At 46.3% G+C, this 13,981-nt stretch overlaps 1 protein-coding gene across 3 annotated transcripts in view; it reads left to right on the forward strand.

Moving 5' to 3' along the window:
• The window catches only part of CCDC88B (coiled-coil domain containing 88B), a 1,445,666-nt gene that overhangs the window by 407,174 nt on the left and 1,024,511 nt on the right, over positions 1-13,981 (forward strand). The window lies entirely within an intron of this gene.

Raw genomic sequence — 13,981 nt, forward strand, 5'->3', positions numbered from 1 at the left:
GAGACTACTCCCATCATAGCTATAGGGCAAGGTAGGAGTTTTTCCAAACCCCAAGAATGTAATAAAGGTTTTGAAGCTTGTAGCTCTTGTGTCAGTTTCATACTTGTGATACCATGCCTCCCTTACACCGCCCAGGAAGATTCTTGGGCGTTCCACCTATCTAGGTCTATGATATGCTCCTTAAGAAGCGGGCTCAAATTATTTTGGAGAAGATGCTTTCCATTGAGTTTAGTTTATTATTTATACAGCGCGCCTATCCCTCAGGCATCTGGGCGCTTTGAGCAACGTTGATTCATTACAGTACAGTTACAAAGAAAGCGGCAAAAAAGCATGAAGACCAGGTTACCGAATGGTCAACATGACAACAATGGTATTACATACAAGAAGCTGAGGAACAGACCACACTGCACAGTTAGTGGAAGGCAAACAGTCCTCACTACACAATTAAAGAGGAGAGAACAGTCCTCACTAGAGGGTTGATGGGTGGAGAGTACAGAAGCCAGGTGCGGCAGGTAGTTAGTTTACAAAGTCAAGCAAATTGGTTACACAAATCGGTCATAAATAATAGAAAAGTGGGCATCAGAGTGAGTTAAGTGGTAACTGAGGTATGAGTTAGTGTTGCTGAGCAATGAGCCAGTCTTTTACGTTGGATCTGAATGTCCAAAAGTATGGTTCGGGTCTGATGGTTGGAGGAAGTGCATTCCAACATTTGGCCGCTAGCACCGGTAAGCTAGCCCTCCCCCCTGCTGTTTTCAGTTTCTAGTTGGAGATTTTTAGGCAATGGAGGTATGAGGATCTAGTAGGTATTAATGGTAGGTTCCTCACAAATTTGTCAGTCAGGTATTTCGGGGATATTTTTGACAGGCATTTATGTATGATGACTAATGTGCGCAGCAGGATTCTATCTCGTACTGGAAGCCAATGTGAGTCCCTTCTGATATCAGAGATATGCTTGGAGCGTGGAATATTGAGAGCCGATCTCAAGGCCTTGTTCTGCAGAATTTGTAATCTATTCAGATTACGTTCAGTTGTACCAAGGAATAAAGTGTTAAAATAATCCAGCTTGAACAAGATCAAGGCCCTGGTTAGTGTAAGCCAGCTTAGTGTAGATAAGAAGGGTTTGCACGCGTTGATTAGTTTGTTGGTGTATGCTGTGGTAGAGGCTGTGGTATGGATTTGGTTTTTGAGGGAGAGGGTGAAATCTTAAGTAAAAGCCTAGGTTTTTTATTTCCTTGGCAACTTTGATGATGTTGCCATCAATGTTGTATGTTTCATAGTGAGGGTCCAGTCTTTTCAGCCGTGCTCGAGAGCCAACAATAAAATGTTTTGTTGTTTAGACAAAGACTGTGGGCTGCCATTCAGGCCTGTATTTCCAGATAGATCTCATTTAGTATTTTAGAGTGAGTTTAATGAGGACCTGGGTGTCATCCGCATAATTCGTGTAAGTGACACCCATGGTATCAAGATGATCGAAGAGGAGCTTGGTGAAGATATTATAAAGCGTGGGCAACGCGCAGGACCCCTGCGGGACACCACAGTGGATAGGTACTGGATTGGCAGACGCTGTAGGAGCGAAGACCCTGGTTGTTCTGTTAGATAAGGAGGATTGGATCCAATTAGCAGCATTAGGAGAGAAAGCAGCAGCGCTAGACAGACGTTTGGTCAAGATCTGCTGGTCGACAAGATCAAACGCTGCTGATATGTCCTGCAGTAGAAGGATAGCCAGGTTACCCTTATCTTTGGTTTCATCCATTTGGATTTTTAAATCCGAGAGGGCGGTTTCTGTACCGTGGCTGGGTCTGAAACCAGACTGCCGTAGGCCAAGAAGGTTGTTATCTTCCAGATGTTTTTGAATTTGAAGATAGGCTGCTCTATCTAATATTTTTAGGAGAAAGGGGAATGTTGTTATGGGTCTGTAATTGGTAGGTACGTTAGGGTCAAGGTTACGTTTTTTGAGGAGAGGCATGACCTATGCCTCTTTAAGATTATTGGGGACTGAACTACTGTTAAAGGATGAATTAATCAGTGCAGTAATGAATGGTGCTAGGTCTTTTGCTCCGTCCTTAATGACTGTAGCTGGGCAGATATCTCCCTGGCAACGTGAAGATTTGAGCCCCAGGATGATGTTTTCAACTTCTTTTGTAGTGACTGGGGAGAAGTAGAAAGGCTGGCACGGTGCTTGCGTATGCATTTGGAGCTAGGCTATTCTTTTTAGTTTCAATTTTGGCTTCTAGCAGGGCTATTTTGTCTGATAAGGCTTTCTGGATATTAGCACACCAGGCCTTGTCCTTATTGCATATTTCTGTGGGGGGGCCGGGGACTCAAGTACCTTTACAATGGAAAAGAGCTCTTTAGTGCCAGATTTTGCGTTCTGGATCCTAGCGTTCCTGGGTAGTTTAATCTCTAGGTAGTGTAATGAATCGGTTTCCCACTGTAGTTGGGTCGTCCTCTTCCGGGCTGCGATAGTGGAGTCACTCTCCAAGATGTTCAAGACTCATTCATTACTTCGGGAAGAGAGGTGTCTGCACACACCAAGAAGAGGAGGACATTGTCTGCATACAACGCAATTTTATCCGCAGCGCCTCCAATCACGGGAACTTTAATTCTCTCGTTGGATTGGGGAGAGTGGACAGCCCTGATGTGTTCCTCTCATTAGTTTGATGTGATTTTGTTGTTGGGGTTTTCAGGGTTCATTTGACCCATGGCGAAATCTAGGGCCGAATTTAATTGCCTTCACCGTCTCGCATAGGAATAGCCAATCTACTTGCTCAACCTCTTTGTTGGCATCCAGGCCCATCAGAACCAGGGAATATTACGACTGAGGGGCCGTCGCTATTACTTGAATTGCTCTTCTAATATTTGTCTGTGGAAATCATTGAGCGTTGAAGCCTGTTTGCTCTTTATGAATTATGGTGGGGACGACCCTTGCTAATTGGGTGGCTAAGAAGATCCTTGCTTATTGGGTGGCTAAAAGTTTTCTGTATATATTTGCTTCCATATTGAAAAGGGAGATAGGTCGATATGAGGAGCAGTCTGCTCCCTCTTTGCTTGTATTAAGGATCAGATAGTCAAGGATTCTCCCATGGATGGGGATGTGGTTGTAGAGTCTTGGAAGGAATTAAATGAGCTGGTTAGGGATGGCTACAGTTGGTGTATGAACATTTTATAAAATAGAGAGGTGAAACCATCTGGGGCAGGGAACTTGTGGAGAGGCAGTTGTTTGAATGTGTTTTCCACCTCCTCACTAGTTATTGCAATGGGGCTTCTAAGGAGTCATAATGGGAAGGTGTGAGTTGGGGGAGCGCAGTACCTAGCAAGTAGTTCTCTGGTTCGTAGAGGGCAGGCTGTCATAATGACTCTTCCCATCTTAGTCGGGTAGCCTGGGGATCTAATTCTGTTGCATGGTTTATAATTGCTTTATAATTGCTTGTGAGCTAACAATCTATTCGCTTTATTGCTCCGGTTATAGTTTGTTTTGTGGCTATCAGGGATACAGAAGTACGCTGTGCAAGAAAGGTTTCTAATTTTGCTCTAGCAACTTTGAGGTTTTGCTGTGTCTTAAGGAATATTTTATATTTAAGATCTCTTGCACATTTTCTAACCTTGGCTTCCAATCCCCATGTGCAAAGTACCCCTTGCCCTGACACAGGCAGTTGTTTTTGAAGTAAGCTCTCCCCTAACCACTGCCTTAAAGGTGTCCCAAACTATATTAGGGGTTGTTCTCTTTGCAGAATTGAGCTTGAAATAGCAGTCACTTAGGGAAGTCATATGTTGTTGGATCAGAGGGTCTCTCAGGAGGGAGTCTTTAATACCCATGGGTGGTTCGGGCATGGGGCTCATGCGATCCACTCGTAACATTATCTCGTAACATTATCTCCACTGCAAAGTGATCCTAGACAGCCCTTATGCCTATGGTACAGCTGGAGATAAAGGGCACCAGGATAGAGGAGTCAAGGATTAGATCTATTCTTGAGTGGCCCCTATGAACGTGAGAGTAAAAGGTAAGATTTCTCTTGAGTTGAAATCTCCAAATGTTGATCAAGTTGAAGTGCCTCCTAAATTTCAGAAGAGCGTGTGCGTCTTTAAAGTCTGTTGGATCAGCTAGAATGGATTTATATGTTCTTGGATTCAGTGTTGTATTAAAGGTCCCAACAATTATTATATCTCCCACCATAAAGTATAGAGTCTAGATCTAGGAAGAAGCTGTCTTCTTGGAAGTGTAGATAACTATGATAGTAGTCAGGTGGCCGAACAGCAGATCTTTAACTGTGAGGTTCCTTCCCATTGGATGCCTGAGGACTGGTTGTTTAAAAACTAGGAGGAGGCCCACTCCTCTTTTTTTGGCTCCTGCAGTTGCATAGAATTGGGAAAGCGTTGCTCGATCTTCAGGAGGGCTTCTTGCAGCAATGCTATATAAGTTCCCAACTGTGACAGGTGAGAGAGGATGCTGCAGCACTGGGAGGGAGAATTCAGCCACTGAACATTTAGAGTGGTGATATGAAATTCAGTTATAATCCTGCTGGGCATTTGAGATTTCTGCGTTGGTATGTTTCAGTTGTTTCCACCCCATTTGGGAGGCATCAGTAGAACGTCTGGTTTCTAAGAGCGATCCGATGTCATGTAGCATAGGTATGGGGGTTAAGCTTCGACTCTGTAGAGGTAGAGTTTGTCTCATACTTTTGAACAACCAGTGCGAAACGAGGGGGAGTGAAGGGAAATGTTTGAAGGTATTGAGCCTATAAACAGATCTGTCCCACCAGCGCTGAGTTGCTCAGGTTTAGTTATGCCATGGTCGGCGGGTCCGCGAACATGCAGGAGCATCGACGGGTCGAGTTAGGAACTCCTTCTCATACGTTACATTGCGTGGCAGTTAAGGTCGAAGGCGCTTGGCCTCTCTGTGTCTCCTCTGCCCCATGCCCGTTTGGTTGTTCAAGACTATCCACTGGGTGCTTGCGCATTCTTACTAAGTGTAGACATGGGGTTTGTGGGTTTCCAGGGATTGAGTGAGCAATTGATCGAAAGAAGAGTCTCTGCATCGAAGGGAGAAGAGACAGTCTATGCGCTGCCATCGTAGGTTAATGTGAGGGTGCTGTAGGGGTACCAGCAGTATTTAATTCCTTTTGCTTGGAGCTAGGATGTTACTTCCGACAGCATCCTACATTTGGATAGAGTGGTGGGAGAGATGTCTTGGCGGATGGTCATTTTAGCCGGGCGAAAGAGAATAGGACCTCTTGTCCTGGCTAGTTTCAAAACTAGCTCCTGGTGGGCGACTGGAATATATGTCTGGACGATCAAACAAAACCAGATTCTAAAGAACTCTGGGATTTGCCCATGACCTTTTCCTCCTGGGCTTTAATTCCTTGCATGTAAAGGGCCACTGTTTAGATGTATTCATTACACGTGGTAGATGCACAACCATGAAGGATGTTATGCCAGATCACTGGTCGGATCATTTTGTAAAATTCTTTGAATTGAGTACGCTCAACCAAGCCAAATCCAATACCAAGATTAGACAGGCTTCCTATTCTTGGAAAGCTAGAGACCTAGATAAAATTGCTGGCATTGAAATTTCTGGGTCTCTTGCCTCTATCGACCCTACACTTTCGTGTGAGGAATTTTTCATTATGGGATCCTCGGTTTTAAGCACCATCTGTATTAAAACAGCTCTGCCAAAACCAAAAGCTAAGAAGGTCTCTCAACCTTGGTTCTCAACTAATCTACAAGAACTACGTAGGCTAGTTGGTTGGACCAGCCAAAACTGGTTTAAAAAGCCTACTTCAGAAAACAAATCCAAAGCTAAAAAAGCCCTGTTGGGATATAAACTGGCTATCTTTTCGGCTAAGAAAGACTGTCTGGGGAAAAACTGCAGTCCGCTAGTAACCAACCAAGAGAACTATTCTCTATCATATCTAGGTTTTGCAACCCAGACTGTAAAAATGCAGTGCCTGATTTTACTGAAGCATAAGCAAATCTGTTCAACTCCTTCTTCATGGATAAGATCGAACGAATAAGAGCAGACATAGAACAGACAGCCCTTACAAACCCATCGATATGCAGTATAAACTTTGCGGCACTCATGGTTGACAGTTTCCAAAATCAGACTTTATCTGCTTTTGACTTTCACCTAGTTTCCGAAAAAGATATTTGTCAACTCATTAGGACTCTCAAACCCACAATTGATTCTCTCTCTCCCCTACCAGCCTAGGTAGCCAAAAAATTGGCACATGAGCTAACCCCATTTATCACCACCTTTGTTAACACGTCTTTACTGACTGGGATTGTTCGTGAGAGCCTAAAGCTTTCGATAGTCTCACCCCTACTGAAAAAACCTTCACTGGACGTAGAGGTTTTACAAAATTACTGGCCTATTGCGGGACTCCCATGGCCAGCAAAAATTCTTGAGAAGGTGGTCACTAATCAGCTCCAGGAGTGTGTTGAACAGGAACTACTATTAGACAAATTCCAATCAGGATTTCGACCAAAATATGGAACTGAGACCGCCCTCCTAGTAGTACAGGATGAATTGTTGAAGGCCGCGGACCAAGGGGAGCTCACCTTCCTGGTAATGCTGGACATGTCTGCATCCTTTGATACTGTAAATCATGAAATCCTTTTGGAACGACTACAAGAGGTAGGAAGAGTCTCTGATTCAGCATCAAACTGGTTTAGGTCTTTTCTGACCAATCGCCAGCAGCGTGTGAGACTGGGAGAGTTCCTGTCGGATCTCATCCATCTGAGCTGTGGAGTCCCTCAGGGATCTTCCCTGTCTCCATTGCTATTTATCCTATACATCCGACCTCTTCTGGAAATCTTAAGACGCTATGGGCTGGATTTCCATTCTTATGCTGACGACACCCAGATATTTGTACGAATTACTAATTTTCAGGAAGCATTTAGCAAACTGGGGCAATGTCTGGCAGAAGTGAGCAATTGGATGTTGAAGAACTATCTACAGCTCAATGCTGGACGGAACTCATATTATTCGGCCCAAGCATTTTCTGGCGGCTGCTAAGAAATTGTCTGTCCGAACATTGCTGCGATAAAGCTTAAAATTCTTATCAAAAATCAAAAATCTGGGATGTATCTGGCAAGATGATCTTGGCAGTGAAATGCAGGTGGGAGCAAAGACTAAAGCAGTCCATTTTGTCCTGAGATTGCTACATCAAGCAATTCCCTACACCCCTAAGGAGAATCATGCTTCTGTGGTAGGGGCACTAACCAGTGCCCATCTTGACTAAGGCAATAGTCAATTGCTGGGCATCCCTTCCAAACAGCTCCAGCGGCTTCAGAGAGCACAGAACGCGGCTGTTAGACTGATATTTAAATTACACAAATCCACTCATGTGTCTCAATACCGTAGGGAGCTACGCTGGCTCTCAATTGTTGACCGCATTAAATTTAAGACAGCCTGCATTATTTTCAAATGTATAAATGGCATTGCTCCTCTGTATCTAAGAAAGCTAATTCAGCCATATCACCCAATGAGACAACTACGCTCCAGCGACAGTCATCTCTTGATCATCCCTCACTCAGTTTATACATCTCCAGGTGATAGAAGAATTTCTGTCTTTGGTCCCAGGCTGTGGAACTCCTTACCTCTACTGCTTAGGACCATGAGTTCTCTCCTGCAATTTTGCCGAGCACTGAAAACCTTTCCCTTCAGATAGATGGCCCCCTTTTTTCGGGGACCCTGTATTGATTTACATCATCTGCCTCTGCTGATGTCATCTGCGCCAATATGCAATTTAGTTCGTTATGTGCGCTCTACAAATACAAAAAAATCAAATCAAAGATTCTCTCTTTCAATAGGAAAAAGTGTACCCCTGTGAGCACATCTGGGTGAAGGTTGCGTTCTTTCTGGAATGCATAATAGATCCTGTGTGTTCAGTCGAGCTGTATGGACTCCTCGGTCTCAGATGATGGCAGAAGTTCCCGAAAGAGGTCCTGGACACATATGCTTCTAAATATTGGTATTGGATGCCACTCTGTATCCACACACCGGAAGGTTATTCCTCCTTGAGCGATTCTTAGGGTCTTCCTTTTTCGCCATCATTCCTTCGCTGAGCGTTTCAAGGATTTCTACTCTGTCAGTAAATTCTGATACCTTGTAGGACTGCTCACATGAGGTGTTTACCATCTCGTCCACTCAGCACTCCACTTCAGTGAGCTGCTTGTCCAAGGAGATTACTTTTTGAGATAGTTCCACCACACTGCACTGATGTGTATCTCTTTTTTGAGATCAGCCAATACCTTTTGGAGGTCCATCTTAGTATTTGGTGAGTCCATAGGCGGATTGGGCGCGAAGCTCTGCAAATCGGTGCGGTGGTAGCTATTTTATGTTTTTTTGCCTTGTCCTCCGATGCCATCATTGCCAAAACATCCCCAGATGTATGATTTTTATTACGTTTGGTCATCACATATAGTGTATGTGTAGCCCAGGATCTGATTCACAACAGTGTCTCAGTGAGTGTGCATTCTCCAGTACTAGAGCAGGCCCAGTCGCTGGACTATGTCAAAGGATATGTTAATGTTACAGGTGGGGAAAAGCTCTTGATCACTGCATGCATTTATGTGAATTCACTGACCTTGTAATTGGGTGCACAGCGAGCTCTAGGGCATTTTTGCCACTGGTGTCCACCTCCATGTCCTTTCCCTCTGTTGAGTTATGGCCTTACTTCCAGCACAGATGGGCGTGAAGCGGCGTGCAGGTGAGGGTGTCGTGGAGCAGCATGCCGTCAGAGTTGCTGGTCCGCAGCCAGAAGATCTTGCGCCAGGAAACGCCTGTCCCCAGCAGATGCTCAGATGAACCACCTACCCTAGAGACTGAAGGGAGTAGGGCAGCACTCCGCTTTTCCTACCACTGCCGCCATGGTTTTTTCTCATTAGCCCTGCTATTATGGGACCCATTATTATAGGTATATCCAATATAACGGATGTTGGAGGTGCGGGACAGCACAAATATATACTGGTCAAGTCCCTTTTGGTGGTATTGGAAGTGTGATTCCACACCTGGGTGCAGGCATGTTGCTATGTGTAATCTGCTGCTCTGTGCTTCTGAATCAATCGTTTTCAGGATTCAACATTGCACAAGTGGCTAACCGAAGAAAAGACACATGTGGAAGACATCAAGGTCTTTATTATAAATGCAGAATACATGTTACTCTTTCTTCTGACCAGTGCAGTGGACAGATGGGCAAATCTGACTCTTTACTAAATAGCGTAAGAGGGTTGGATTGAAGATGGTTATTCTATTTTTAATAGTGTACTCTGTGAGTTCATATCTAGACACAAAGGGTCTCAACATGAATTCAGTGGTAATTCCGCCAGACGGAATTACTGTTACCGCAGTGGTGTCTGGCAGAATCACTTACGTATGACACTTTGCGGGTGCATGCACACACCATTGGCGGTAACATAATTCCATCTGACGGAATTACTGCCGAAAATGAGTGCCCGATTGTAATTCCTCCCGGAAACGGCAGAATTACTGTTATCACCATACAAATTACACTAATCGGCGAAAAAAGCGTCATCTCCTAAATGGGAAGCACAGCAACAGCAATTTTGAAAAACTCAATCCACTCAGAATCCCCCACTTCCTGTAGCCATCCGGCCCCATAAGGGAGTGCAAACATGTCCCAGGAGAAAGGCAAAGGGAAGGTACCTTATCTACGCCTGAGGAAGCAGAAATTCACTGATGAGGTGATGGCCCATACCTAGGAGCTCTATGGCTCTCGGCATCGCAAAACATCAGGGTAGAGGAAGGATCCAACCTAGGCAGGCATCTGCGACAAAGTGAGCACAGTCCCACGGGTCATTGAGGACTGTAGGAAACGCTGGAATGACCTGAAGGCCATGGTCCGCAGCCTTCTGTCCAAACACTGACAAGAAACATCAGCCACAGGAGGCAGCACTGTGGACCCCTTTCTCTTGACCCCATGGGAGGAGATGGCCAGCTCCATCCTCCACATGGAGGGGATCGAGGGGATTGGCAGCGCAGAAGCAGGAGCAGCAAGCCAAGGGGATGGTGGTAAGTCTATAGATCCCACTCCCATGTGAATGCACTGGCCAAAAGCATGCATCCCCCAGCACAGATGAGCACAGTAGGCAGGGTATTGGGCAAACACATGGTAATCAGTACAAAGACACAGTGATTACACACATGTGTCAGGGAAGGTGGGACAATGTAGTAATGCACATGTACTCTAGGGGAAATGTTCATGTGAAGCCATGGAAACATGAGAAACACCCATGTATGCTGTGACAGCCCATGTTGCCAAGTGAACCCTCCAGTGCCGCCACATCAACAAGCAACATCGGCAGGCCAACAGGCAATGTGCACATGCATACACTGTGTACACCCTCATCAGGCACTACTCCCACTTGGTAGTAAAAGTACTGATTGGCCTGAAACCACCCATGCTCATTATACAAAATGTGTGTAGGTAGAAAAAACCTCATGTTGCATGAGTGTTTTGCTAGCCCACTTACATGTACGCAAGATGACTGACAACACGTCCATTCAACAGTCGACTGACGCCAAAGAGGCTGGGCCCCACACTGCCCAGAAACCCTCCACTGCAGGCTGTGTGTCCACCTCCACCATTGCACAGGCCGGACGTGAGAGCAGCGGGAGGAAGAGCAGGAAGGAGGCAGCAAGGCCAAAGGAGACCACCACTGTGTCAGCTGTAACAGCCGTGGAGACACCCACCGTCCCCACATGGGTGCTCAGTGGCCCCTCCACCAGCCACGCAGATAGCACAGCACATATCGATGCAGGCGCAGCCACACCACAGCCGGCCCCTGTGGAGATTCCCAAGAATGCGTTCTGCACACCAGCTCCCAGCAATCTTGTAGCCGAAACCCACTCGTCACCTGTGTGGGATGTGCATCACCTCCGCCAAAGACGGACAGCAACGACTTTCCACATGAGGAGAAGGAGGAGAAAGACACAGACTTACTCTAACCCTGCTTTAGTCCCATCCCTCACCAGAGCCCACCATCAGTGCCACAGCACACTATGGCAGCTGTATGAGCGAGGCTGGATGCAATGGAGCAGCGCCAGGCATCCATGGAACAACTGGCAGGCCAGCAGGTGCAGCATCTGCAGGCAGTGAGGGACTGCCTCCAGGGATCAATCAAGATGATTTCCCGGTCCCTCTGCCAGACCACCGCTGCCATCACCACAGTAGTGCAGAGGATTAGGGAACACACTGAAGGCATGTCCACCTTTGCTGAGTCCTTCAACTCCTGCATGCAATTGACACTGCAGCACATCCAGGGCCAGGAGTCCTAGCCCTCCACCTCTGTCACCCCCATGGAGGGATTTGTGCAGAGCACCCCAAGACACGGCTCCTTGCGCCACCTGACACCAACTGTGCTTGAGCAGGATGCCAAGGGCAAGAGGCGACAGAAGTAACATTGCATGGCACTTTATGTACATAGTAACAAGGGTGGTTGGTGGGGAGGGTGTGTTGGGGATGGTGTGTTGGGGTGGAGGGTGTGTTGGGGGGGTGGCTGGGGAGGGTGTGTTGGAGATGCTTTTTAGAACACTTGAGTATTAAATTCTAGTTCACTTTAAACAATGCTAGGACACTCCTTATTGTCTGCATGTGTTTCATTCATTACGAGGCTATATACAGAGGTGCGCAGCATGTGATTATCAATGTTATCAGAAATAATTGTCTATTAGTTATTGCCGAAGCAGATGACAATCCCTACCCTCCTCCCGCTCACTGTATATAAACAGTGCACCTGCGGGTAGTGAGTCATCATCTTCTTGGGGAGGCATGTTTTTTTATCAGGGAACAGGGGAACAATTTCGCCTATCGCAAATGTTGCGCAGCATGGCACAGGCAATAATTATTTGTCCAGCCTTTGCTGGCCTGTACTTCGAGGTCCCGCCGGTCCGGTGTAGACACCGAAAACAACCCTTCAACGGGCCAAAGGTCCGCTCAATGCATAGCCTGACCCTGACATGTGCATTGTTGTAGGTCACCTTCTGTGCCGTATGTGGATTTAGCACAGGTGTCATCAGCCATGGTAGCTGGGGATATCCAGAGTCACCTACTAGGGCAAAGGTCATAGGTGTTGGTCAAAGTTCATTGTGAATGTGTTGCCTTTTCTGACGGCATGTTAGTGGAGACTGTGCATGCATTTTTCAAGAATTGTCTTACCACATGATTTACCATCACAGTACTTCAATGTGAAGTCATACACTATGGTGGAACATATGCATTGTCGTGTCACACCACGCACACAGCTCAAGGCCAGCAGTTGTCACTTTCAGGGTCTGTAATTGGCATGTAATCATGCATGTTGCCTACGTTGGGCATGTGCGTTGCTATCATGCATGTGCCCTGATGAGTGATTTGTTGTACTTTTGCAGGTTTGTGGTGTCTGTGTCCATTTCATTATGGCTTTACATACATGGTTACCAGAGTGCATGGCATTACTTTCTGCCCGTGTTGCATTGTCTTTGTGCAATGTTGAACTGTGACATTCCTTGTATACGGATTTATTATATTGCATTGTGGTTCCTGTAGTGCTTTGTGTGTGTGTGTGTGTGTGTATGTGTGTGTGTGTTGTTGGCCTGTTGGGGCATTATGCATTGGTGACTTACTACTGCACTGTCAAGCATGTCCTAGTCCTTTGGGTTGTTGGCTGTCATGTGCGGGGTGAGAGGGCAGGTCCTGCATATACAGGGTCTTGACAGGGCATGCATTGTTCACTTGAGGTTATGTCGGCCCCCCTCATATGGCATGGTCCATGGCATTGTGTGTGGAACCAGGTAAGTGGGCACAGCAGTGCGAGATGACAAGGGTAACATTGCAGGTGACCTGGACATTCATGGAGTGATACTGCTTCCTGTTGCGGTATACCTCTTTGGATGCCTGGGGAGCCACCATCGTCACATGGGTACCGTCTAGAGCAGCAATTACATTGGGCAGGTGAGCTGCTTCAAAAACACTTGCCTTAATGGCATTCGCCTGTGCTGAGGTGGTGGGCAGGGAGATGTGCCGAGAAGCATGGCGCAGGAGCACATGTGAAAATGTGGTCTGGTACATGCCATGCAGCATGTCTACAGTGTTCTGGTAGGTACCAGTTGCTAAGAAATGTAGGACCGACACAAGCTTTGGCAGCGGGAGTATGGCAGTTCTAATGTTTATTCTGCTCTCTATGTCTTCATGGATCAGGGTGAGTAGCCCAGCAATGGTCTCCCTATTCAACCGGTACAGGGTGATCAGCTGGTTGTCAGTAGCGTCCACGGTGAGGGCCTGACCCAGGTATGTGCGCTTGCTTTGCATTGGTTCTCCTCCCCCTCTCCGCACCCTGTACCCGGTACTGCTATTCCAGCCTGTGCAACTCTATGTGGAGTGGTAGCAGCTGCATGTCCTAGTTTGCAACCGCTAGTGGCACCATGGTGTTGGAAGGTGTGGGCCTTGTGTACCCTTTCTGAGTTGATTGAGTACACCTGTGGATTAATTTCCATCATCTGTATGCATTTAGCTCCACTATTAGGTGGTGGTAACTGCACTGTGATTTTGGCAGAATTCAGTATTTTTACCTGTAATGCTGCGGAAAATCGTTTTGGATCACGGTGATAATTCCGCCAGCGCCAATTCTGCCAGATGTTGGTGGTAATTCCACCTGGGCTAATTTCACCAACAGAATTAGAGCTGCCTCTTTATTCGGCTGCATGGTAAAAGTGGCAGTAATTCTATTACCGCCACTTTGACCATATACCACCAAACTCATGATGAGGCCCACAGTACTCTAGATATGGGATCCAGTACTTCACACTGTATATTTCTAACTGAGGTGCCGACACTGTAGTTGCCTTGCTCTCGCCAAATGTTCTCATTCCTCCTCACACTCTCCACTTCTATGTTTTCTATGTCTGATCAAGTCTAGCTAAATGTGAAATAGAGCTGTATGTCACTCATTTTGGTGCTGCATATCCTGCAGTTGTATATTTCCG

Source organism: Ambystoma mexicanum, chromosome 2p, assembly GCF_040938575.1.
Source record: "Ambystoma mexicanum isolate Mex_15411 chromosome 2p, UKY_AmexF1_1, whole genome shotgun sequence".
NCBI lineage: Eukaryota > Metazoa > Chordata > Amphibia > Caudata > Ambystomatidae > Ambystoma > Ambystoma mexicanum.